Source organism: Ctenopharyngodon idella, chromosome 17 (assembly GCF_019924925.1).
Source record: "Ctenopharyngodon idella isolate HZGC_01 chromosome 17, HZGC01, whole genome shotgun sequence".
In the NCBI taxonomy this organism is placed as follows: Eukaryota; Metazoa; Chordata; class Actinopteri; order Cypriniformes; family Xenocyprididae; genus Ctenopharyngodon; species Ctenopharyngodon idella.
Window position 1 is genome coordinate 34,425,802 of NC_067236.1, and position 26,106 is coordinate 34,451,907.

The following is a 26,106-nucleotide window of genomic DNA, read 5'->3' on the forward strand; positions in this document are numbered from 1 at the left end:
TCTAATCAGCTAATTAACTCAAAACACCTGCAAAGGCCTTTAAATGGTCTCTCAGTCTAGTTCTGTAGGCTACACAATCATGGGGAAGACTGCTGACTTGACAGTTGTCCAAAAGACGACCATTGACACCTTGCACAAGGAGGGCAAGACACAAAAGGTCATTGCAAAAGAGGCTGGCTGTTCACAGAGCTCTGTGTCCAAGCACATTAATAGAGAGGCGAAGGGAAGGAAAAGATGTGGTAGAAAAAAGTGTACAAGCAATAGGGATAACCGCACCCTGGAGAGGATTGTGAAACAAAACCCATTCAAAAATGTGGGGAGATTCACAAAGAGTGGACTGCAGCTGGAGTCAGTGCTTCAAGAACCACTACGCACAGACGTATGCAAGACATGGGTTTCAGCTGTCGCATTCCTTGTGTCAAGCCACTCTTGAACAACAGACAGCGTCAGAAGCGTCTCGCCTGGGCTAAAGACAAAAAGGACTGGACTGCTGCTGAGTGCTCCAAAGTTATGTTCTCTGATGAAAGTCAATTTTGCATTTCTTTTGGAAATCAGGGTCCCAGAGTCTGGAGGAAGAGAGGAGAGGCACACAATCCATGTTGCTTGAGGTCCAGTGTAAAGTTTCCACAGTCAGTGATGGTTTGGGGTGCCATGTCATCTGCTGGTGTTGGTCCACTGTGTTTTCTGAGGTCCAAGGTCAACGCAGCCGTATACCAGGAAGTTTTAGAGCACTTCATGCTTCCTGCTGCTGACCAACTTTATGGAGATGCAGATTTCATTTTCCAACAGGACTTGGCACCTGCACACAGTGCCAAAGCTACCAGTACCTGGTTTAAGGACCACGGTATCCCCGTTCTTAATTGGCCAACTTAACTCGCCTGACCTTAACCTCATAGAAAATCTATGGGGTATTGTGAAGAGGAAGATGCGATATGCCAGACCCAACAATGCAGAAGAGCTGAAGGCCACTATCAGAGCAACCTGGGCTCTTATAACACCTGAGCAGTGCCACAGACTGATCGACTCCATGCCACGCCGCACTGCTGCAGTAATTCAGTCAAAAGGAGCCCCAACTAAGTATTGAGTGCTGTACATGCTCATACTTTTCATGTTCATACTTTTCAGTTGGCCAAGATTTCTAAAAATCCTTTCTTTGTATTGGTCTTAAGTAATATTCTAATTTTCTGAGATACTGAATTTGGGATTTTCCTTAGTTGTCAGTTATAATCATCAAAATTAAAAGAAATAAACATTTGAAATATATCAGTCTGTGTGTAATGAATGAATATAATATACAAGTGTCGCTTTTTGAATGGAATTAGTGTAATAAATCAACTTTTTGATGATATTCTAATTATATGACCAGCACCTGTACTTTCTATAAAGAGCCGGGCAATAATATGACGATACGATCAACAGACTTTGCATTTGCTGCCAAATCCCTTGATCTGTTTTTGCTGTCCGGTCTGACAGCATGACTTGTTCTCCAGGACGGGCAGCACCCCTGGCCGGTAGTAAATGAGAGGCTGAGGAAGGTCTGTGTGGAGCTCGGGGTTCATTAGAGGCTGCCTTCAGCAGATGCTGCTGCCCGCTGCGAGGCAGGGGTCACTGAGGCGTGCCACACATCCCAGCGCTGCGGCCGTTTTAAGGACACACTGGGGGTTCTGGGAAGTCAACATTTGAGTGGCAACACCAGCCCACAGTGCGTTTATAAGGGGGTAGAATAGGGCTGATTATTTGTTTTCTCTAAAATCATGCTTTTTTCTTCAACTGAATGTGAGTACGGTGCAAAATGCAGTCCTTCATATCATGAAAGTGTCTAGCGGCGCCACGTGCACGGAGAATCCAGGCTGTTACACCCATCTACTGCAACCATCCATTTTCCTGTTCTGGCTGATGAAACGCTTTAATTGGACGATGCTGAGAGCCTGCAAAATGCTGTTTGTTTACTCAGCTGCATCAGAGCAAACAAACAAACACGGCCCAACCGAAGAACATGGCAATCTAAAACAGACAGATTTATTTTGCACAGGAGCAGCACAACCTTTCTGTACATGCTATATTACTGCCCTTCTGAAGAGCTAATTTATCAACTTACTTTACAAAGTTTTACAAAGATTAGGTCTACTTCTTGAGAAACTTGCATCAAAAAATGTATCATGGTTCCCACAGAAATCTGAAGCAGCACAACTGTTTTCAACACTGATAATAATCATAAATGTTTCTTGAGCAGCAAATCATCATATCAGAATGATTTCTGAAGGATCATGTGACACTGAAGACTGGAGTAATGATGCTGAAAATTCAGCTTTGATCACAGGAATAAATTACACTTTACTATATATTCACATAGAAAACAGCTGATTTACACTGTTATAATATTTCGCAATATATCATTATACATAATGTCTTTTTGTATGATTGATTTGTATGATTGTTTTCTCAATATTAGATACAAAAAGCTTTGCATCTGGCTGTAATACAATTAACAATATAGTCCTTTTTTTCATTGTCATTTGATGTCAGTACTCTGTTGTTGACTGCTTTATCTAGTTCCTTTAATTGTGTGTTCAATAAGACATGTCATTTCTGCTTTTATATCTGGAGTAACACATTTTGTAGGAGAAAAGATTTCATTTTTGATTCACTGCAGCCTTTTGGTTATTTGACACAATAAAAAAGAATCTACATCAAATATTTTGTAATTCTAAGCCTCTCCAAGAGAGTTTTTGAAATCCTGTCTTCCTCCATCTTTTCGTTTCTCCTCTTTCTCCTTCAGCTAGAGTTTAGGCTCTTCTGAAAGCAGTGTTGGGCTTGTAAACAGCCGCCATTCTGCCCTCGTCTCCAGATGTGCTCTTCCCAAAATAAGCTTGGGAAGACAACCATCTTGTCTCCCCCAGGGAAGTCAGCCAGTGTTGAGGAATGTTGAATTTTTTCCTCCAGCTGATTCTCACATACCTGCAATCAAGCTCAAAGACTTAAAATGCACACAGATGACTTTACCAGTCCGTCCTGAGCCCGCGCGCAGCACTGCCCGTGATATCTAATGCGCGGGGTTTGATGTCATTAAATAGTTTAAAAAATGAGATGAGATGTTTTATCAGGAGGGATGTGGCACAGACCGATCATGCAGACAGAGCACTGTCCTAAAATGTTCGTTAAACTTAAAAAACAAAACAACAACAACAACTCAGTTTGCAGTTTGAACTAAATGTGATGAGAGAAATCTGGACACTGCAACATAATACACATTTTTTTATTTGTCTTTATTTTTATCTTTTTATTGTGTCTTTTGTGATGTTCTCGCTGGTTGCATACAATAACAAACACAACCAGTGCAGTGCAATTCACAAACATATGAACTGCTAAATTATTCTGCAAATCTGTGATTTACATCATAAAATGATGCAAATAAATAAATATAAAAATAATATTAATAATATTTATGCACTGCCACAATATTCCACCATCCACCCTGTATTTGTCAGAGATCTGGTAGAGGAAAAGATAGCATATAAGTAGAAAAAAAAGAGGAACATAGAAAGACTTGGCTGTTTTATATTTTAAAGATCTTCTGTTTTTTCTCTTTTATCACAGCTCATATGTTTCTCTGTGACAGCGTCTTTTTTCTGTTTATTTAAATGCCGTACAGGCTCGTATATGCAGCTGTAATTCAACATTCCAGTGTGAGCACATCCTCTCATCTGTGCTGGAGCACTGCATTATGGGTATTTATCCCTCTCTTTATTCTTCCCTCAATCGAAGAGCAAATGCATTATTTACAAGAGCGGTTAAAGTAGGACACAGAAGCCTTCACAGATGCCCATCTGTGGGGTGTTTCTCACACGACTCACACTCGCTGTAATATACCAGCGTTCTCACATGTATGGAATATAAGTGCTGGCTGTGGGAAGGAGATCTATCTATCTATCTATCTATCTATCTATCTATCTTTCCATCTATCTTTCCATCTATCTATCTATCTATCTATCTATCTATCTATCTGTCTATCTGTCTGTCTATCTATCTATCTATCATCTATCTATCTATCTATCTATCTATCTATCTATCTATCTATCTGTCTGTCTATCTGTCTATCTGTCTATCTATCTATCTATCTATCTATCTATCTATCTATCTATCTGTCTATCTATCTATCTATCTATCTATCTGTCTATCTGTCTGTCTATCTATCTATCTATCTATCTATCATCTATCTATCTATCTATCTATCTATCTGTCTATCTGTCTGTCTATCTATCTATCTATCTATCATCTATCTATCTATCTATCTATCTATCTATCTATCTATCTGTCTGTCTATCTGTCTAGGTATTGGTAGGATTAAGGGATGTAGAATATGGTCATGCAGAATAAGGCATTAATATGTGCTTAATAAGTACTAATAAACAGCCAATATCATAGTAATATGCATGATAATAAGCAATGATTAACTAAACTAAAGTGTTACCAGAAAAAGCAACAAATCCACAATGTTAGGTTTCTTTTCAGTTATTTTGAACAGACAGTAGTGCAAATCACTGTTTGTTCCACCTAAAGGCATTTATGGTGCTTTCCCACTGCATAGGACGGCTCGGTACAGGCTCATTTAAATAATACCACCTCGGTTGAGGTTCTCAGCGTGCCGTACTGATACTAAATGTGACGTGTAAACACTGCAGATCACTGATTGGTCAGAGAGAGTCGTCACTACCAGCGTCATTGGATTTGAAACACGAGACACCAAACCCGCTAGATTGAAATTGTCAGTAACAGCTTCCGCAGTATCATTTGTTATCATTTTTTAAATGACTTGCTTTAAACAACCATCGCACACAACTTGAAAAAAGAAATGAAAAGAAATGCAGTGGAAAAGCAAACCAAGTAAAATGAGTTGTGCCGTACCACGCAGTGGAAAAGCTCCATTAGTCCCCCTGAGGTAGTTAGTACAGTACAGCCTCCTATAGTGTATTAAACACTAAGCAGTAAACAGATGCACTCTTGCATAGTCATATTTTTTTTTGCAGCCCATTTTCCAGAAGAGGGCGGAGCGTCAAGAGCTCATGCAACAACAAAACAGGACAATCTCATGCACTGAAAATGTCGGAAACTGTCATTAGTGGTGTTCAGATTGATTTGATTGAACCGGAGTCAGACAATGATGCCGATAGAGCCAGAGAATATCTGCTGCATGGACAGAACAGGTATAGATTAGTTTAATTATAACTTGCTTTTATCCACTATTAGTACAAGCCTGTTGTAGCGGACCCCGTCTGAATGATGGCCAAAACTTTACTGATGAGTTTTATCATACATCACACAAAAGATGAAGTGTCTGTTTTCACTCTAGAAAATCACAGTAAGAGCTGAATAAAACACAGTACAATAAGTGCGCATTAAAGTCTTATCCATAAACTCTCTCTCTCTCTTGCGTTATCATCAACATACACAGCGAATTACACAGAAACACTTAAATATCCATAAAACAACTCAGATGAACTGTAATAAAGTGTGTGCTCTCCTTTCATTACTGCCTGTATCCAGTATTACTCTGAAGAGATTATAATCTGGATCATGTTGTTACTGATCCATCCTGAAGTAACAACCTTTTAGCAAAACCTGTGTTTTGTATTTCCCTCATTCACAAAGCAGTCTGGAGTGAAATTATTCGCACAGGCATAAATTAATTTGGATATATTTCGGGGTATTACCTTGTTCAGTCTTACATCCAACAACAGAACACCAGGATTACAAGACACTGTTGACGCTACAGCTGCTCGAGCACAGAGAAAATGGTGGACAGTGTTCAACTGGCTGAGGGCGGAAACTATAGTAATACAGGACTGTCAGTCAGCAGCTGTGGGCGGGGCTTGAGCAGTGTGACATCACTCTGCTCAGAGAATCAAAACGGCTTGTCTAATGAGACTGCTTTGGTTTAATGGGGATTAAAAACAAGGAGCAGATGGATTTTTATCATTATAGGGTGGTTGTGTTCACACACTGCCAACACACATTTATGTCCAAACACCATGCAAAAGTGAATTTTGTATAATAGATGCCCTTTAATTTTCCACGTTCTGCTCCGTTTAATGTACAGTTAAGAGCACAAGTCTTTCAAAGTATTCTCCTTTGTTCTCATTTTATTATTATCAATATCATTATTCTGCTGATAGTCACAATAACACAGAAATAGAATGTTTTATCATGGGAAGATTGAAAAATGTAAAAAAGAAAGAATGACATGGAGAAAGAGGGGAAATTGTGCTTAGTGCTAACAAAAACACCACAATGCTCCTATAATGTTTATTTTCTTCATGCAAAATATGATTCATGCCAAAAAATATATAACAAATATAATATTCCTTTTATCTGATTTTCATGTTACTTGACAAGTTTTGTGAGAATCACTGAGACTGGATTGTTTCCTCCATCTGTTTTTCTCACAATATTTAAATGCTTGTGTTTTTCATGTTTCTCTCAAACTTTCTCAGTCTTTTCCTGCAGCGTGTCTTCTTGGACTCCTGTAGTTTGTCTGCACTATTCTTCAGTCTTTCTCTCGTCACTTTTCAAAACCATTTGTGATTCCTCATGCCTGACTGTCGTACACATCACACTAAATCATTTCTTCTGTCCCAGCCTCTCAGGCAGGCTTTAATGGCGTAGGTTAGCGGCCGGCACTGAGATAATGTAATGCTGGAGCTCCTCCACAGCAGACAGACGGGCAGACGCATGCGTCACTCCATCAGCCTCATCAGCAAACCGCTGATTCATCTCACAGGAAGTGCTCTGAGGACTGGGCACAACAGGAAGCGCATGAGCAGGTAGGGGGCAGTAGGGCCTTGCTTATTGTATTAATCCTATGAAAGAATTAATGTGTTGTGAAAATGACTGGCTCTCAAACTTTTCAGGTGGTAGACCACTTCAATAGCAGAAAAAAAAGTGAACAACTTAAAATAGTTTAGAAAGTCTTCATTAAAGTGAGACAACAGAAACACTTTATCACAAGTTGTTGTTGACACAGTCTGTTAATTCTTTAATATGAGTTTATTAATCAGTCAGTTCAATATTAGAGTTTTAAGATTATTGTAATTATTTTATTTACTTAGTTTCTTTTTTTTAAATCAGCCAGTCATATTGTCATGAGTACATGTTATTCTAAAGCTCTGTAAAATTGTACTTTTTACAGCTGAACCTGAATTTGTTTCATAATTGATGAATTTTACAACATTAATTTTCCTATTTATTAATGTGAAGCTGCTTTATAAATAAACATGACTTGACTTTTTAAATGACGTTTGTCTTCAATATCATCATCATCATAATTTGTCATCAGCAGCATCAGTGTCGATGCTGTATTTCTGAAGTAAACTTGCGAGGGCTTCCCCGGCTTAGACTTTGATTAGCAGGACTGACAACCTTATTATGCGCCGTGCTTGTTATTGATATTACTCTGGGCTCCGTTGCCATGACCACCGCACAAGAGACATTTAATTTTCTCTCCTCCATCATCATTATCTATGAGACCATCTGTTGTGCAAAATGAATTCAGCCTCATTTGCATGACTGATAAGCGCATTCTTTATCTATTTAACAGAAGGTCATATGCCATGGGTTTGGAGGCGGCAAAGGAGAGAGACAGAGAGGTTGTGTGTGTGTGTGTTTGTTTAGGGGGTTGGACGAGTAGGGGTGTGAACCATTATTAGCACAGATGTTTATTTTGGTGAGTTCACTGTACGTGGCTGTGCTTTGGAACAGTCTGTGAGCTTTATTATAGCGTCATCTAACAACGGTTAGGGCTAAACGGAGGCCTTCATCCCGGCGGACAAAAATATGTTCTAAAAACATTTGGCGAACGTTCCCATTAAGTTCTGAAAACATTATTTCTGAATGTTCAAAACATCCACTTTTTTTAATTGTTTCAAATGTTTTTTTCTTGGTTATCTGAACATTAAGGGAACATTACATTTTAACATTTTGCAAATATTATAGGAACGTTAATTCTGAATGTTTTCTAAACATTCTAAACCAGAAGTAATATTAAAAAATGTCCAACTATAACATTCCAGAAAAAAAACGTTTAATGAACGATGTATAAATAACGTTTTTGTGCTAATGTTTTGAGAACATTATTAAAGATTTGAACAAATATTCAATTAAAGGCACAATATGTAATTTTCACCACTAGAGGTCACTTATTCAAAACAATTCAATTCAATTCAATTCACATTTATTTGTATAGCGCTTTTCACGATACATATCGTTTCAAAGCAGCTTTACAGAGAATGCATGTCAACATTACAAAAACAAAGGCGTAGCTTAATGATGCCGTGAATGAGCGTGGAATCATGGGAGTTGTCATCTTCACCTCCACAGACTGAGAGACTTGTTGCACTTTGCAGTAATCTAGATCAATATTAGAATGTCATATTACTAAAAACCGGATGACTTGTGTGGCTAAATGACATGCAATTAATTAAAAAATGTATTGTATGATGGATAAAGCTCTCTCTGATTATGCTATGTTAGCCACTTGACAAAATGGTGTTGTCTCTGAGGCATGGTAAAAACATAGTACTCATAGTAAATCAAGAAAACAAGCGATTCAAACAATAAGACTACCCGTGTTGAGCTGTTTAACAATAAGTTTTCTGTTGATAAATGAATCTAAACAGTTGCTCACATGCCCAATAAAACATATTAAAGTGTCTTTAGTGATTTCATGGTTTCTACGGAAGTAAAACCGGAAATCGAGGGTAACGTGGATATGACATCATTGACAGGCGACAAAATGACACGGTCCGTGTCCTGGTTAAAATTGCTGATTTCTCTGGATTTAAACATTGTTGGAAATGTTTAGGATAATGTAAGTACACAAGTCAACAATATATATAACACTGTTCTAGTGGTTTTTGGATATTTTAATCCAAAAATCGTACATATTGTGCCGTTAACGTTACTGAAATAATGTTCGTAACATTGAGAGAACTTTGCCAGAACGTTAGCCAAAGATCCCTGTGAGCTGCAGTTCACTACAGAAAAACACTGGGAGATTCTTGTTCCAGAAACCTGGTGTGAGCATGAAACTCCAGGTCTGTATCAAATCAGCCATGCTTGCACGAAAAGCATATATGAATTTAAATACATTTTTATTATTCATTCAATCCCAAAATAGAATGCTGAAGCAAACGCTCACACGCTCTCTTGTAATGCAAAAGTTGAAATATGGGAATTATTCAGGGATTCTGATTGCCAGTCTTGAAATTAACTGCTTGTTATTTCAGTACTTTGCATTCCCCAGTTACTGCGAGCATGAAATCATTTAATCGTCTTTGCTATGGTAAATTTACGTTCTGAATCTGGTAACGTTCGATTCACTAATCTTTGGCAGGAGTATTTGAATTCAGCTGTAAGTGGTTCGAATGTCATGTGAACTAAATGTCTATTTTTGCTCGCTGTGTGTTGTGTGGCAGGCTATAAAACCTGACCTAGTTCCTAAAATATTAGTGTGCTGTAGCTGTACAACCCCCTCATATCAAAGCCAGAATGCCCCGCTCCTTCAAAACACAAACATATTTACAGTCATCTCCTCTATTTCTCACAATCTACAACTTCCAGCTGTGTTTCAGCTATTTTTCAGCGTAATATTGTTGATAACATGTAAGAACACGGGCTGCTGATCCTTTACCCAGGGCTTCTCCTCTCACTGTCTTGCTCATCACAGCTCTGGGGTTGTAGTTTTCAGCACCAGGCGCTGTCCACTCCACCAACATCTGCATGCCAAAGCATTGCTTTCAATCAGAAACCTTTGGCATCGATGCAAAAGGAATATAAGAAGAATGAAGGTGACACAGTTTTTAAATAGTAAACAATGACATTAAAATTAATGATACATTTTTCTATATGTTTTTGTTTTTTTATTTCAATGAAAATATGTTTATTTACATGTGTATATACAGTACATACTCACCAGCCACTTTATTAGGTACACCTCGCTAGTATCGGGTTGGACCCCCTTTTGCCTTCAGAACTGCCTTAATTCTTTGTGGCACAGATTCAGCAAGGTTCCTGAAACATTCCTCAGTGATTTTGCTCCATATTGTTCTGCTGCTCTACTGAGATCTGGTGACTGTAGAGGCCGTCTGAGTTTAGTGAACTCACTGTCATGTTCAAGAAAACAGTTTGAGATGATTTGAGCTTTGTGACATGGCATGTTATCCTGCTGGAAGTAGATCAGAAGATGGTCCACTTTGGTCACAAAGGGATGGACATGGTCAACAACAATACTCAGCTCAGCTGTGGCGTTTAAATGATGCTCAATTGGTACTAAGAGTCCTAACGTGTGCCAGGAAAATATCCCTCACACCATTACACCACCAACAGCCTGAACCGCTGATACAAGGCAGGATGATCCATGCTTTTATGTTGTTTATGCCAAATTCTGACCCTACCATCTGAATGTCACAGCAGAAATCGAGGCTCATCAGATCAGGCAACGTTTTTCCAGTCTTCTAGTGTCCAGTTTTGGTGAGTCCGTGTAAATTGTAGCCTCAGTTTGCTGTTCTCAGCTGACAGGAGGGTCACCGGTATGTCTTCTGCTGCTGGAGCTCATCTGCTTCAAGGTTGGACGTGTTCAGAGATGCTCTTCTGCAGACCTCGGCTGTAACAAGTGCTTATTTGAGTTACTGTTGCCTTTCTATCAGCTGAACCAGTCTGGTCACTCTCCTCTGACCTCTAACCTCAGACCTCAACAAGGCATTTTCACCCACAACTTTTGAATAATAGTATAATTTATTCAATACTGAAATGTTAATCAAAAATAATCAAATTTATTATTTTACCAGATATCTGAGCATGTTTTGTATTTTCATGCTTACAATATCACTGTCAGGGTTATGTTTGGAGTCTTTGTGTTTCATTTCAGTTTGAATTTAATTACTGTCTGTTAGTTGCCAATTAGCCCCGGAGAGCCCTGGAGCTAAAGGAATATCTTCCACCCTGGACCCAGCAATGACATCCGACCCCGCTTCAGAACCAGAGCCCAAGCCAGTGCCCGCCATGGACCACAAGTTTGAGCTACCTCCAGCCACGGAGCCAGAGCCAGATCTGTCCCGCCATCAGGTCCATCCCAGAGTCTGCAGCCTAAGGACAATCCACACCCGAGCCAGTGGAGAAGCACTAGCTCATTGACTTTTATACGGAGCCAGCTCCCACCCTATCCCTCATCCTGCTCCAAGTAACCTCTTTGATGACCCAGTCCCACCTCGTAATCTCCACACCCCTTTGTACCCATCCTCTCCGCTGGCTCCACCGTGCTCCCTCGTCCCTTCTGGCTCCACCTTGGTCACTGGTCTTCCTGGTTTTGCTGCAGACTTCCAGGTCTCCGGCTGCACCTCAACTCTCCATCTGTCCGGCCCTGTCACTGCCTCTGGTGTCACCCCATTCTGCCAGGCCACCATCTCCGCCTTGGTCCCTCAAGCTGGTGGCTTCATCTAGAACCTCCTGCCCAGCGATGTCACCCTGGGCCATCCTCCTCATGTTTTTTCTGGGGTCTCCATCTCGTCCAGCTCCACCTCTGTTGGTCGGCCCCCAGGCTCTGCCCAGGAGGTTCATCCGTGCTCCACCTTGGCTCCTCCCTCCATCGGCTCCACCGTGGTGTTCCTCCTCTCTGCAAGCTCTTCCAGTTCCTTGTCCATCACCAGTGCCTCGCCCTCGCCCTCCACCTTTGGACAGTTATTTATGGCATGAGGTCATGTCTTGTGGGAGTTCTGTCAGTGTAATGGTGGTTTTCTTTGTGTTTTTGTTCCTGTGACTTGAGTTTCATTTCAGTTTGACCTTAATTACTTTCTGTTAGTTGCTTATTTACCAATTAGCTCCACCTGTGTCTCGTTTAGTTCTCCCTATATATATTAAAATACTATATCGGTTATGTTGGATTGCACCTGTGATAGTCACATTGTTAGCCTAGCAATATGTATTGATATATATATTAATGAATCCATTCGCAAAACCTCTTAATCTGATGTTCAGACAAAAAGAGCCTGCTCACATACTGTTGTGAATGTGTTCGTGTGTCAGTATGACATGGGGATTGTTTGGTGTCTTCTGGCTGACGTGCAGAGCTCATGCACGCGCCTTTCACAGTTACCACACAACTTACTGTCAGAATGATGAACAGCTCAGTGATCACATCCACGCACAATCACTCCATCTCACGCAAAACCAAGCACTTTATCTTTAATTGCTTCCCTGTCAGTTATTTTATGTCATGTGTTCACAGATATCGTGTTTTCTAATCACCTTCCAATCTCATTTAATCATTATTCTTTGCACCATCAGTAGATTAAAGATAAATAAACTGGATTGTCGGAAGAAAAAAATAATTCTTAAATTGAATAAAGGCATTTAAAGTATTAATAACTGAAACTTATAATGACTTAAAACAAATGACAAAAGAACTGACAATACAATGGCAATTTAGTGACAAAATTAAAACAAAACAAAGGCTGAAACTGAACCTGAGAGTGATTTGGAACATCTAAACAGGCTTATCAGCACTACTCACATGCAGCACACGAGAACACTGATTTCACAGGAAGCAAACATTAATATGTTGCTAAGCTAAAAAATTGGTATTGTAAGCATGAAAATACAAAACACGAATATCAGGTAGTCAGCTTTTGAATAAAAGTTCAGTATCAAATAAATTACACTACTGTTCTTACGTTCTTAGTGCATATTTTTGTTAGCTGGGATATCACTTACTAGCCCAACACATGGTGAATGTGCGTGGAGCGGATGTATGGATAGCATCGCTTTTGTCTGGTAGGAGACAGATATATGTGCTGGAGCAGAGGATGTTGGCTGGCGGTGTGAATTGGCTGCTTCTTAAGCCAGTTATCTTCCCGCTCCACGCTGCTGGTGCTGTGCCAGCGCTCAGAGTCCTGAGTGAGGAGGACATTAATGAGTCGTGGAGGGCTGAGACGGGCTACACCATCCCTCTCTCTCTTCTGCAGGCACATCATCTGCATATGTTTGAGATTCCCTGATACTAGTCCAAATAAAGCATGAACCCAGCTAACAAAAACACCTTCTAAGAACATTTTGCCTATGTTCTGCAGACAAATCAGACACATAATTACTAGAGGAAACAATAATAATCAAAAGGTGAACATTTATTAATAAGCAATTTAATAAATGTTTATTGTTTAATGATTTTTCATTAAACTTATTAGTAAATGTTCATTTATTAAACATATTAATAAATGTTAATTTCCAACATATTTTGGGTTCAGTTTAAGCAAGAAATACAGTTTTAAACAATAGTTGGGTTAAATAAAACTACCCAGCAGGTTGGGCAAACATTTAACCCAACCACTGGGTTAAAACAACACAATCGCTGGGTTTGTCCATTTTCAACCCAAGTTGGGTTGTTTTTAACCCAGCATTTTCTAGAGTGTACTTTCAACAGGTTGTTTGCACATGACGTCGTTGCTGTGGCGTGAAATGCAGCTGGAGGGCAGGAAGATTTAATCCTATCACAAACTCAAAATTCAAATGTTTTGCGTCGTCAAATCAACCGAGAAACCACAAGGAGCTTTTATCGTTTTTTAACTTTAAAAGTTGTCGCCTTTTATAGCGTTTTGCATCTGCTGATACTGGAATGAATATAGATACCTGCTTCACTTTTTTGTTTTCGACTTGGTTAAATAATCACATTCTTCATGGTATCGTTTGCAGGGAAGAGGAGATATTTTATCCCATTGCATGATCATTTGGTGTTTTCACTTCAGTTTTGTAGAATTCTGTTCACAATGTTCACAACTTTTTACTGTGGAAACAGTTTAACGCGCTGCTGCTTCAGACATCAGATGGTAGAAAATGTCCAAATAAAAAAATGTGTTCAACAAGCTGACAGACGTCAATCCATTTCTTTGTTGGAAGGGTGTAAATGTAACTGTAGTTTTAATGTTGTCTTTGTAAATATTCACTTATATAATATTCCCATATATGACCACGGAGGAGAATCGGAGGGTCACATTCAGCGGACAGCAAATGGCAACCAAAATCAAACCCATAGACGCTCATGAACAGTTTTGCAGTGGCTGCGTGCAAGTTACGCTCATTCACAAGCCAAGTGAGAGTCATACTCGCAAATGTTAATTATTAAACCAAACAAAATACAAAACTTTCAAAAACACTCAGCGATGTGATTATTTTATAGGCAGTGGGTTTAATCAGTGAAATTATTAGATTTGCAATACAGCGTCTTCCCTTCACCTCCTCAACCTGCTTCCCTTAGTGTGTTTACACGTAGAAAAGGCGAAAACTGTATTACACCATCCAGGAAGACAGCGCGATATAAACAAACCAGACTAGAACTGAACACGGCGTGACAGCAGCTTCACATTTATTAATTATTAGGCTTAAATGAAAACAGACCGTCACTGAGATCTCGTAATGGAACTAAAATGACTGCTATTGAGATCTCCTAAAGGAACAAAACCGACCATCAATGAAATCTCATCACAAAAAAAAAACAAAAAAACACCAGTTTGAATCATTTCAAACTCGACTGTCAATGAAATCTCACAACTGAACAAAACCGATCATCATTAAAATCTCGTAACGAAAAAAAAAAAAAACTGTCATTGAAATCTCGTAAAGAAACAAAACTGACAGTCATTCAGATCTCGTAAATGAAATAATTATTGGTAAAAATTATTTTATTAAATATTAGGCTTAAATGAAAATATATTCTCACAGCGAGACTTGGTAACCACAGGTAAAAGCATAGATGGCTACTCACTACCACTGTCAAGCGATATTATATTATGATATGTTATATAGGCCTAAAATGCCTAAACACAGGCAAAACCTACACCTTCACAAAGACATGAATTATATATTCCCCAACCCACTTAATAAATATATTGCAATATAAATGGTTATAACATAGTTTTCAAAATAAATATTGCACATTTCCACAAACCATGGTAATTTACTACAGTTCATTCATGGTAAATGTTTGTAAGGGTGGTGATTTTGGGATTAAATAGTCTTCTATCTTCATTCATGGCATGTTTCTCCTGTTTTCCTCAACAGTCTCATTGGGAATGTTGGCTGTTTCATCCGATTTAAAACTAGTTTAATCATCGAGTGATTTGTAGTTTGTAAACGAGAGGTGTGTGTTGAATTGAAACGCTTCTCACTAGATGTCGCAACGCTGTTTAATAATGGTGAATAAACGGGAATAAACGCAGCTCCTTTAAGCTTTCGTTCCGTTATCCTCTGGGCCGTGCTGCGAAGTTCAAAGTAAACTAGTGAAACACCTGAAAACAGCTCTATTTGTTCTGTATTTGTTGATACTGACCGAGAAACAACTTCAGATGATTCAGTGACAGAGCGGTCCGAACGAATCCAAATCGTTTCAGATCATTATGCAAGCGCGTTTGGCCAATTCATGGAAAAGAAAGAATCGAGACAAAAGAATGATTAATTCACGAATGATAGGTATCGCTGGTTCAGTCAACAGAAATACAGGACACACATAATAACTGCTGAAATATTCGCACGGAAAACGTTTCTCAGGTCGGTCGGAGGAGCGTGCGTATATAGCCGTACAGCTGCAGGCGCCACTGCGGCCACGTATCTAACCAAATTTAACCTGCACCTGCCAGGAAAAGAGGAGAGGGGAGATCGGGGTGCCGCGGGCCAGATGAAGATGATTGGCGAGCCGGATGTGGCCCTCGGGCTGCCAGTTGTCGGGCCCTGCTCTATATCTACCGCCTCCAAGTCTTTCAATTCAGTAGAAAAATCACTCCTCTTCATAACATAAGGATCACGTCCAACATATGTGGAGATTTTCTGTTTATACCTTTCTAAACCAGCACATTGCGAACTTTACTCCATCTCTTCCATTCTAATTCTCACTTCTTGCCCTCCACCTGAATATCACGTGATTGCAAACTACCTATTCAAATGTAGTACCAGAGATCGTATTATTATAGGGAGAAGAGGGTCTGTATCTCTTACCATTGGAGAAAGCGTAACGGCCAACTTAATCACGTGCGGCACCTCTCAGCCTATAGCGTCGCCGTTCAAAACTCCTCCCTGCATACCGCCAGTTAGCATTAGCCATTACGCTTTTTTGGCTAAAGGTTGCAGGCTTGCCTTCCAGTGGCTTTGATAGTACTTACGGTATGCAATTTTGGGTCAACGTTCTTCGTTCAAAGCTATCAGGACTTTAATAATGTTCTCAAAATGTTTGCACAAAAACATTATTTAAACTGTTCATGGAACACATTTTAGTCGGATGTCTAATGTTTTAAATGTTACTACTTGTTTCAGAACATTCAAGAGCTATTTGTGAATTCCACGGTAAAACAATTTGCTCTACAAATTAATGTATTTATAATTGAAAACACATTAAAATAATATGGAAAGAAATAGCCTACTAGTTGCAATCAAGCAACATAATGAGCTTTTGTACAGCTTAAAATAACTGGAAGTGACACCGGAAGCCAGACACAGTCAATTAAAAAATGGCCGCGTCCACTCATATTTACAAAATGAAAATGGAATGTTCTCTTACCGTTCGCATAACCGAGAGAAGAAGAAAAACGATTAGAGAACATTCAAAAATAACGTTACCCTTAAAAACATTCTTACAACATATTTTTGTTAGCTTAGAAGACCGCAAGGCCTATGGGAGGCGGTGATGCTGCGAGAAGACTCGATACACACGAACACAGAGAGAGGAAGAGAGCGAATGTAGTCCATGATACAGAGAAGGGGAACGCATCCTAAACGCTCTCATTTCCCAACCTCTCCAAGCTATTTCACACACGCACACACGCGCGTGTTCTGGTACCAGGAGGCTCGGTGCTTTATTGTTTCGGCGGATGGGTGGAGGATGCAGGCATCACGCTGAGGGTACGCGCTCCACATTTCGGCTCTGACTCACGTACAGCTGTTTTTTTCCCTTCTTTCTCTATGGCGGCATCCTTTTGCTCCGCCTCATTGGTGTTACCCCCCCATCTCTGGTCTCTGTCGCGCAGCTCCAGGCCAATTGGTTGCCTGCCTTCAACCGTTATCTGCTCTCTTCTGTCTCCGTGTCTCTCCTCTTCCTCTGTCTTCCTTCAACTCGCTAGAATGATTAGCATACAGGAGGCGAGAGGAACTTTCCAGCGCGAGTGAACAGGAGAACAAGTGCGCGAAAGGAAGAACGTGGGAAAATACGATCAGGAGCGATTGGAAAGTTTGAGCGAAGACAACATTTCCAGACTGGTGGGTCACTCGAGATTTTATATTTCTGGCTGGATTGCTTTACAGATTGTAGAGTTGAGCTCGTACACTGTTTCAAGTTTTATTTACAGTGCACTTGTTACCGTCAGGAGCTATTTATAGGATACTGATCTTAAGATAATTATAATAATTATTCTTAAAAATGAGCTGTGTAAGAGTAACGCATTGTAATCAGGTTGATTTAGTTATAATTAATACAGTTTTTAAATACTACTTTTTAACCAGATACTAATTTAGAGGTTTAGGACAAAACATGTTTACAGTGTAATGATTTTCTTACGCAGTATTTTTTGTCTTGTTTTCCAGTACAAATATCTAAACATTCTTAAAACAAGAAAATGCATTTACTTGAAAAGCAAAATGACATATTAAGTCTTGTTTTATATATATATATGCATGCCAACAGGGTAAGAATAATAATTTTGTTTTCCCTTTGAATCATGTTTATTTTTCTTACCCACTGGCAGATATTTTTCTTGTAAGCATAAACTTGACTTCATATCTTGTAAATATCTAAGTTGTTTTATGAATGTTTATATATTTGTTCTGGAAAACAAGACAAAAATACAGAGTAAGAACATATGTTTTTGCAGTAGAAGTGGTAGAAAGCAGGTACGGTTAAATGAGCATATGTGAAAGAGTCAAGTTCAGAAGATTATTTCCTAATATTTTGTTCTGAATCATCCACTAATACAGACTACTACTGCCTTACTTGTGTTGGCGGTCTCTCTGCGCCTGCTGCTCGAGCCGTGGTTGATGTGAATGTGGATGTTGTGAGAGGTAAACATGTCTCTCAGGTCACGAGCTGTTGGGCTTTTTCTCCAGAAGCTTCTGTGGGCTTGGTTTGTTGTGTGAAATGGCATTACAGCACTAGAGTCCATATGCTTCTGGGTTGGACTTACTGGACAAAGGCTGGACGATTCGACTCCTTCATTGTCATTAGGGTTGTAGAGATAACTGTGTGCTGCTGGGAAACTTCTGTTTTCTTGATGACTGTAGATAAGCTGTACTCCAGGATGAATGCACAGATATGGCTTCAGAAGAAAGTCATTTCATATACAGGAGCCATATTTGTTTAGACAATTTTCCCTCATTAAATATCAGTTGTGTATGTGTCTATGAGCGTTCCCCACCCCTGCCCATATATTTTGATATTTGCAGATTTGGTTTTCATACTTATGGTTCTTTAGCTCAATCATGTGTCAACAACAAACTCTGGAATAACATTAATATAATTAGTTGATCGTGATAATTATAAGAAGCTGCACATGAGAAGGGCATTAAATGTAACAACCCAGCTATTACAAAAATACATTCTAAGAATGTTTTTCTGATGTTCTGAAAACGTTCTTTCTGAATGTTCTCTGGATGTTCAAAACACCCAGTTTTCAAACGTTTTAAAGCATTTGTTTCTTGGTTGTGAACATTAATGAGACATTCCAATTCATCGTTAATCAAACATTTTGGGAATGTTACTTTTGAATGTTCTCTAATGTTCTGAAACAAGTATAGGCCCACAAAGATTTAATGTTAGGAGGACATCCAACTAAAACATTTAAGAAAAACGCTTCATTGATGATGTATAAATAATGCTTTTATGTTAACGTTACTGGAAGAACGTTGAGAGAACCTTGCCAGAACATTGGCTGAAGTTCTGGGAACGTTCTCTGTGATATCATTGTGACTGAATCAGAGGAATCTTTTTATAATGTCGCTTAAAAATGAAGACAAACTAAATATTAGCCATAAAAATGTTGTTGTCAAATTAGCAGCAAAATAAAAACAGTCCAGCTGTCTACTAAGTTATGTGAAGCAAACTCTCTTTTTCGTTGCATGTACACAGACTATTCACGGCACTATACTGTAGTGTAGAACTGAGACAAAGTGCACTTTATTTTGTGTTTATGATCTATATTGTAAGACCCACACACTCATCTGGGAGTGAATGGCCAGTGTATCTCATGTACTAATATAGAAATAGTGGAAATGTACGTTGCTGTTTTGTATGTACATGCAGGCATTGACATGAATACTGATAAAAACAACATTCTATTCTATATTGAGCAAATTTTCAATAAAAATTAGATTCACCCAACACACAATTTCTGAGTGTTTGGAAGAGATGCATGGAGCTGTGTCCATGATTGAGTCTACTGTATATCTGAATACTCAATAACCTGAAAGAATATATGATTTTAACTACATTATATTATATTGACTAAATTCCACACCTATATGCTGTCCAGTGTCATGGTTTAAGATACTTGCGTTCAAAAAAGTAGTAAATTATTCTATTACTTCAATTTGTGATTCTGACCACAATTAAATAATCATAAATCTGTTAATCAGTAATTACAGTCATGCTCAGACATCAGTTTTGCATATGTACTGCAATATTGAGAAGAGCGTATCTGCAATCATCTGCGTTTGTGGAAATTCTAATTCTAAAGTCTAAATAAAATTGATAATAAGGCCAGTAAATGATCTATGAATGACCAGAGCATGTTTGCATATTGTACCGTATAAAATATCATGTTTACTTATAGATTGAAACCATTGAAATCAATTCTTATACAGTATACTGTTTTAATTGCTGCAGGTGATCAATTCACACATTTCAGCGAGATACACTGATGAGAATATGAATCATTAAATTCTGCCATTATTTGTGCACCCTTATCATTTCACACCTATATGCTGTTTAATTTTCTGAGGAACACAAAAGCAGAAATGTTAAAAAATCTTCGTGCAGTTCAGTTTGACGTAGTATTTGGAGGGGAAGATTATTAGTGAATAATGACTTAAATATCAGTGTATTCCTCACATAAAGCTATCACATGGCTACAAAGTTGTTGAATCGACTACGTCTATTACACTTTTATGGTGTTTTCATCACTTAAACACTTCAGTTTGTCTAAAAGATGTCAAATATCACCAAATTAAAAGAAGCAATTTTGTTTAAATAGTATTTTCATTTGACAGCAGAGTGTGCAGAACACATACTGACTTGCTTTACTGACTGCAGATATTACTGTGCGTTTTATTCATTTTTTTGGGTGATTTTTTTTGGTACATAAAAGAAAATATGATGCATATTTTAAAAAGACTTCACAGTAAACATTAAGGTATTTTCAGTGATGTAAAATATTTGAGTAAATATAATTAGTTAGTATTAGGGCTGGGTATTGACACAATTTTTACGATTCGATTCGATTTCTATTCACATGCTTGCGATTCGATTTCGATTCGATTCGATTATTTTGGATGTAGTATATCAGATACAGTAAATGGCAAATTTTCTAGAGGAAAAAAAATCTCTCAACTAATGCTGTAAACTACACATGTAAGTCAGTTGGTACTACATTACTATAATATTGAAGGTTAATATTAACTTATTTATATATAAACACTTAAATTACACTCAATTATGTTTTTTTTTTAATATGATAAATAAAGTTTAGAATTACATAATCATATTTCTACTCCAATTCGTTTTTTTTTATTATTTTTTTTTTTTTAAATATAAACATTTAAATCGTGTCTGTCATAATAACTGATTTATTCAAACATGCATTAAATATTGAAGAACATTATAATGAATATGTAACGGTGCATATATTTATCAGAATGCTGCTTTCTAGAGTTCATTTTTCTAGCTGACTAATGAGTTTATGGTCACTGAATATGTTTTTCTGAGGTAAATGTGACGTTACGTGACATTGTTTACAAGCTGTTTTATTGACGTCTTTCCGAGGTTGAAACGCTGATTGAGCTATTACACAAGATGGGGTTACACAAGATGATACGGGTTTCGGTAAGTTCTACTGTATATTTTAACATACCTTCAGATGTTCATTCATGTTTTTTTCGCACTGTAACTGGTATTAAAGCGGAGGAGAGGATGTTCACATGTGCTCCGTGCTGCCGCTTCTCTTTAACTGAGGCGCTAAAGTGATCTGTCACGCCACAATAAACAGCACCTTAATGGTACTTATTTTTTGAATCTCATAATAAGATGGACGTCATTTGTTGTAGTATCAAAGTATCAAAGATATTAACAACTTTTACTCTCCACTTGACTACATTTTTGGATAATTATATGTACTCTTTACTCCAATACATTTGTAATGAGTAATGCAGTTACTCGTTCTGCAATACTTAAGTGCTGTTAAAATCACTCTAAGGCCTGGTTTCACAGACAGGGTTTAGATTAAGCCAGGATTAGGCCTTCGTTCAATTAGGACATTTCAGTAAACATGTCTTAGAAAAAACATTACTGGTGTGAATCTTGAGACAAAACAAAGACACTGACATATTTTAAGATCTGTCACTGCAAGTTACTTTCAGTTGAAACAGCTCAAACATGCATTTTAGTCTGAGACCAGCTTAAGCCTGGTCTGTGAAACCGGGGTAAGACTTTTACTCAAGTCATTTTGGAATTGGTGACTTGTAACTTGTAATGGCGCCATTTTCGTTGTTACTCAAGTATGGTTTTCAGGGTCTCTTGAAGTATTTCGATGATTTATAGTAAGTAAACTAAATTAAACATTTGACTAACAAAAAAGTTTTTAGTTTTATCTTAAGTGAAAATTCTACTTTCATATTACAGGTAATTTAACTTATATATTCAGTTCTATTCTGTACGTAATACATGGATTTCATTGAAATTTGAGAATTTCTTGGGAACTACATGAATTTGGGTCTTTAGTTGTAGAATAACCATATTTAGCTATCATTTTTAGGAGTACACTAACATTTAGATGGTCTCAAAGCTAACAAACATAAAACTATGATTATAATATTCTACAATATCTATACTCATAAATAATTGTATATATTAGTATTCTATATATTATTATATAATTATATGCATTATTTTGGAGGTTCAGTTGTGTCAAATGTAATAATTCAGTGATCCAGTTACTCACACACTGCTGAATACTGAATTTAGATGAGAACAAAAGTTGAACTGAATTGAGCTGGATGATGATCACTGTTTTCTCCAGAGCAACTTTGTTTCATAATTGATGAATTTTGCAACATCGACACTGTTATTGAACTGAAAAACAACAGTATTGTCTTCTGTAGATGAATTTCACACTGTTATTGAACTGAACTGAATCAACACTGAACTGACTGAATAACGACACTATTGTCTTTTTAGAGCTGCTGTACTGCAGAATTTGAATTTGTCTCATATTTGATGAAGTTTGCACTATTGATCGTTATTTTCTTGTGTATCACTGTGAAGCTGCTTTGAAACGATCTGCACTGCATGAGATTCTGTATAAATAAAAGTGACTTGGCTTGAATGACACCATGTCAGTATTTACGGTTCTGCTGATGGCTGATCTTTATTAGGCATGAAGGCCACATAAGTAATTTGGATCATGATTAATACGTGTGACGTTCGAACTTCTCTGCTCATTCGTTCTGTGCGAGAAAGAGCCTTCCCCTTCATGATCCATATCAAAACATGATCTATATCTAAACAGCGAGGCCAATTAAAAATCAATCTTGACTGTGGTGCGAGGCTGTAACTGAGAGTGTGAAGTATGAAGTAGACGGGTGATTGATACCGGCGCAGCCACAACACGCACCCGCGGCATTCATCTCACCTGATGGCACCACAGTCACGGCGTGTCACAAACACAGGGATTTGCATGAGTTATGTGCTCTGCAGGCATGTGATAGAACAGCGGTTGGGGGTGAGCCATACTGCCAGCCTGAACCGCGGGTTAGTCATCGCTGTTTACCGGAAGAGAAGGAGGAGGAGGATTACCGCTGCCTCTCTTTGAGGACTCAAGCTTCTTTTGACCAGGCTTAGATGCACTGCTTTAAGAGAGGATGCTTTCAGTGCGTCCTGATGTTACTCTCTTCTGTGGAGCGCTGTGAGAATCCTGTCAGAGTTAGACCTGAAAGCATTGAGAATATATGAGCAGGGCACTATTTGGTTTGATTTCACTTGACCTTTCATGTGAGAAAATGGTCTAAAGCTTTTGAACAGTTTATAAATGAAATTAAACAATATGGATCTACTCGGAATGGCAATAGAAATGGAATTATTTTTTCCAGTTCCTTTTTTGGTATGTTCTTGTTATGTATAGATTATATTAAAGGGGACCTATTATGCCCCTTTCACAAGATGTAATATAAGTCTCTTATAGCATTTATTATAGCTTGTCAAATTTGGGTGTGAGCAAAAACACGCCGTTTTTGTGTGTGTCCCTTTAAATGCAAATGAGCTGCTGCTCCCGCCCCCTTTCCAGAAGAGGGCGGAGCTTTAACAGCTCGCGCTTCGGTCGCTCAACAACAACAAAGCTGGAGAATCTCACGCAGCCAAAATGACGACGGTGTTCAGCCTTACATTGTTCAAACCGGAGTCGACACTGATGGAGAGACTCAGGAAGAAGTTACAACTTTTAGACGTTTCTGAATGGTTAGTGGATAAATTTATGTAGTTGCTGTGGAGTTGATTCAACTCATCCACTAGCATGTGCCGTCATGTTAATCTTTTGTGCAAATCCAGCGTTGAATTGACCCTCGTTTGTGAAGCAGTCCGGAGTAAAATGACGGCATGGCATCAGCATGTAAAATCTTTGGAGTGACTCCCGTTAGTGCAGAACTGTGATTAACGTCAATTAAGAGTGAAATTAAAGTTGCCTGAATTCTGTTCAGACTGAGGTCACATTGTAAAACATTCAACCTGTATCTGATTTAGGACCGCATACAGACGTGATCAGAAACGTGTTTACACTCGTCTTTTCAATGTGTATGCGGACAACATCCAGATACAGGTCACATGATAATTAGCAGGTTAACATGTTAAATCAAGCGTAAACACAGCCTAAGGTGGATCTTTGGCCAGTAAGGCTTTGGCTCAGTCTAAATGAGCTGCTCATGCAGGGTTTTGAGCTTCAGAGATGTTGGCAGCATGTGACCCTGCATAGTGCCGTGAATATCACTAACATCATGAGGGTGTCATGCTGTCAACAGCTCCCTTACTGTTGGCACGGCTCACTGTGACAGCTTCCTTATGTATGCAGGTTATTTAGGATATAATGCCCAAGGATATTAATATTTTCATGTTTATGATCCATCCATCCATCCATCCATCCATCCGCCAGTGCCATTCTGTGGAGATGTAGGATTGGAAAATCAGTCTGGAAATCCCTGGAAATGCTAATTCAAGACTTCCCGCTGGATTTTTAACCTCTGTCTGTCTTTGAATGTTAATGGCATTCAGTGTGCTTGTCTGCCAATGAACAGAAGCCTTCCGGATGAAACGCTATGGAGGCAAAAATAGTCCTCCCCGCACAGGGCTAAGAAGAGCAGAGCGATATTGGAAAATGATTACAAAACACCCATCCATAATTCATCAAGCATATTGGTGAGGGCGCGGGACTCTTATTATGGCTGCTCTTTAAATCAGATTTGTCGGTTTTGATCAATGTAAAGTCTTCTAGTGACACGACTGAAATATTTGGCAAATATTACTCTGTCTAATGGATAATTGATTAAGACAAGTGAAGCCACTGGGAATGAATGTGTAATAGCTGAAGGTAAGAGTACAATCACGATTTGATGGTTGATGCGGAGCGGATTTTCTCACCTCATTCTTGCACAAATTGTTGGATTTGACTTTGATCAAATACGCAGAGCAAACTATAATCATCAAAGATGATGATCATAAGTTATTGTCAATGCGTTCTAATTTCTTTTGAGAAAGCAAGAAATGTATAAATTAATGGTCAACAAATGGGTTTATCAATTATTAATCATATTAATCATACCATATTGACCCCAATCCTAAATGTGTGGTTACCAATAGCTGTTTATCTTTACAAATCCTAAAGCGCATTGATTTAAACCCCATCACAGTGATTTTGGATTCACAACCTTATCATTTGAATAGATAATTTATGGTAGGATCACATTATAATTGAAATATTTTTAATAACCCATGATATTTCTCTTTCAAAACATGTTTTGTGTCAACCTTGTTATATTGAAAACATTGCGGAGTTCAATAACCGCTTAGGAAGCAAATATCATTCCATCACCATATATTTCAGTCAACATTTTTTTTGTCTTTTGCCAAGAAAACTGGATTGCTACAATTTACCTATAAAGTTGAACCCTCTGAGGCCAGTGTAAGTGTGAACATATTAAAATACTGATTAAGACTGTAATAGAAATGTACTTCTGTTTGCACCATCTCGTCAAAATAATGATGTCCCTTTAAGTTCAAACAATTATTTTTAACGGGAAATGTCGAAGCGTGAACAGAAAGTGCAATTTTATATTTGAACTTCTGACAATGGCTTATGTAAAACTAATAGCTAAAAATCATTAAGAGATCCAAATGTGATAAACATGGTGATATGATTATAGTGACCAATGACCAAACCTTGTATTTTGTATCATGATGAAAATGTTAAATACTGTGCTTCGTATAAAAATGTGAGGGTATCACAAGAACTCTGTGACAGACTAATATTCTTCAAGTAAAGCTGTCAGAGAAAAACCCTCATACATTTTTGACTATTCAGGAGAATGAAAAGCTAAAATGGTGAGATCTGTCAGCCAACAAATGAAGCTCACTTATTGTTGATTGCATCTCTTTTCTTTGTACGAAAACGTTTTTTGTGTGTTGAAATGACTCGTGTAGCTACAAGCGCGATTTCTTTTAGCTATTGAGTTCTTTCACCTGTGCTCTTTAGGCTTTCACAGTGCCTTCATAGTTCATTTTGACATTCGTAAAATCAGTCAAACTGAACTGTTCGCAGGCCGGCATGAGGT

The 26,106-nt window shown here is 38.3% G+C and overlaps 1 protein-coding gene across 4 annotated transcripts in view; it reads left to right on the forward strand.

The window, feature by feature from the left end:
• The first annotated feature begins 13,281 nt into the window (after nucleotides 1-13,281).
• myt1lb (myelin transcription factor 1-like, b) overlaps nucleotides 13,282-26,106 on the forward strand; it is a 135,584-nt gene continuing 122,759 nt past the window's right edge. For all 4 annotated transcript variants that reach the window (XM_051868518.1, XM_051868520.1, XM_051868521.1 and 1 more), the window contains exon 1: nucleotides 13,282-17,286. The gene's annotated coding sequence lies outside the window, so the exon portion shown is untranslated. The remainder of the gene's footprint in view (nucleotides 17,287-26,106) is intronic.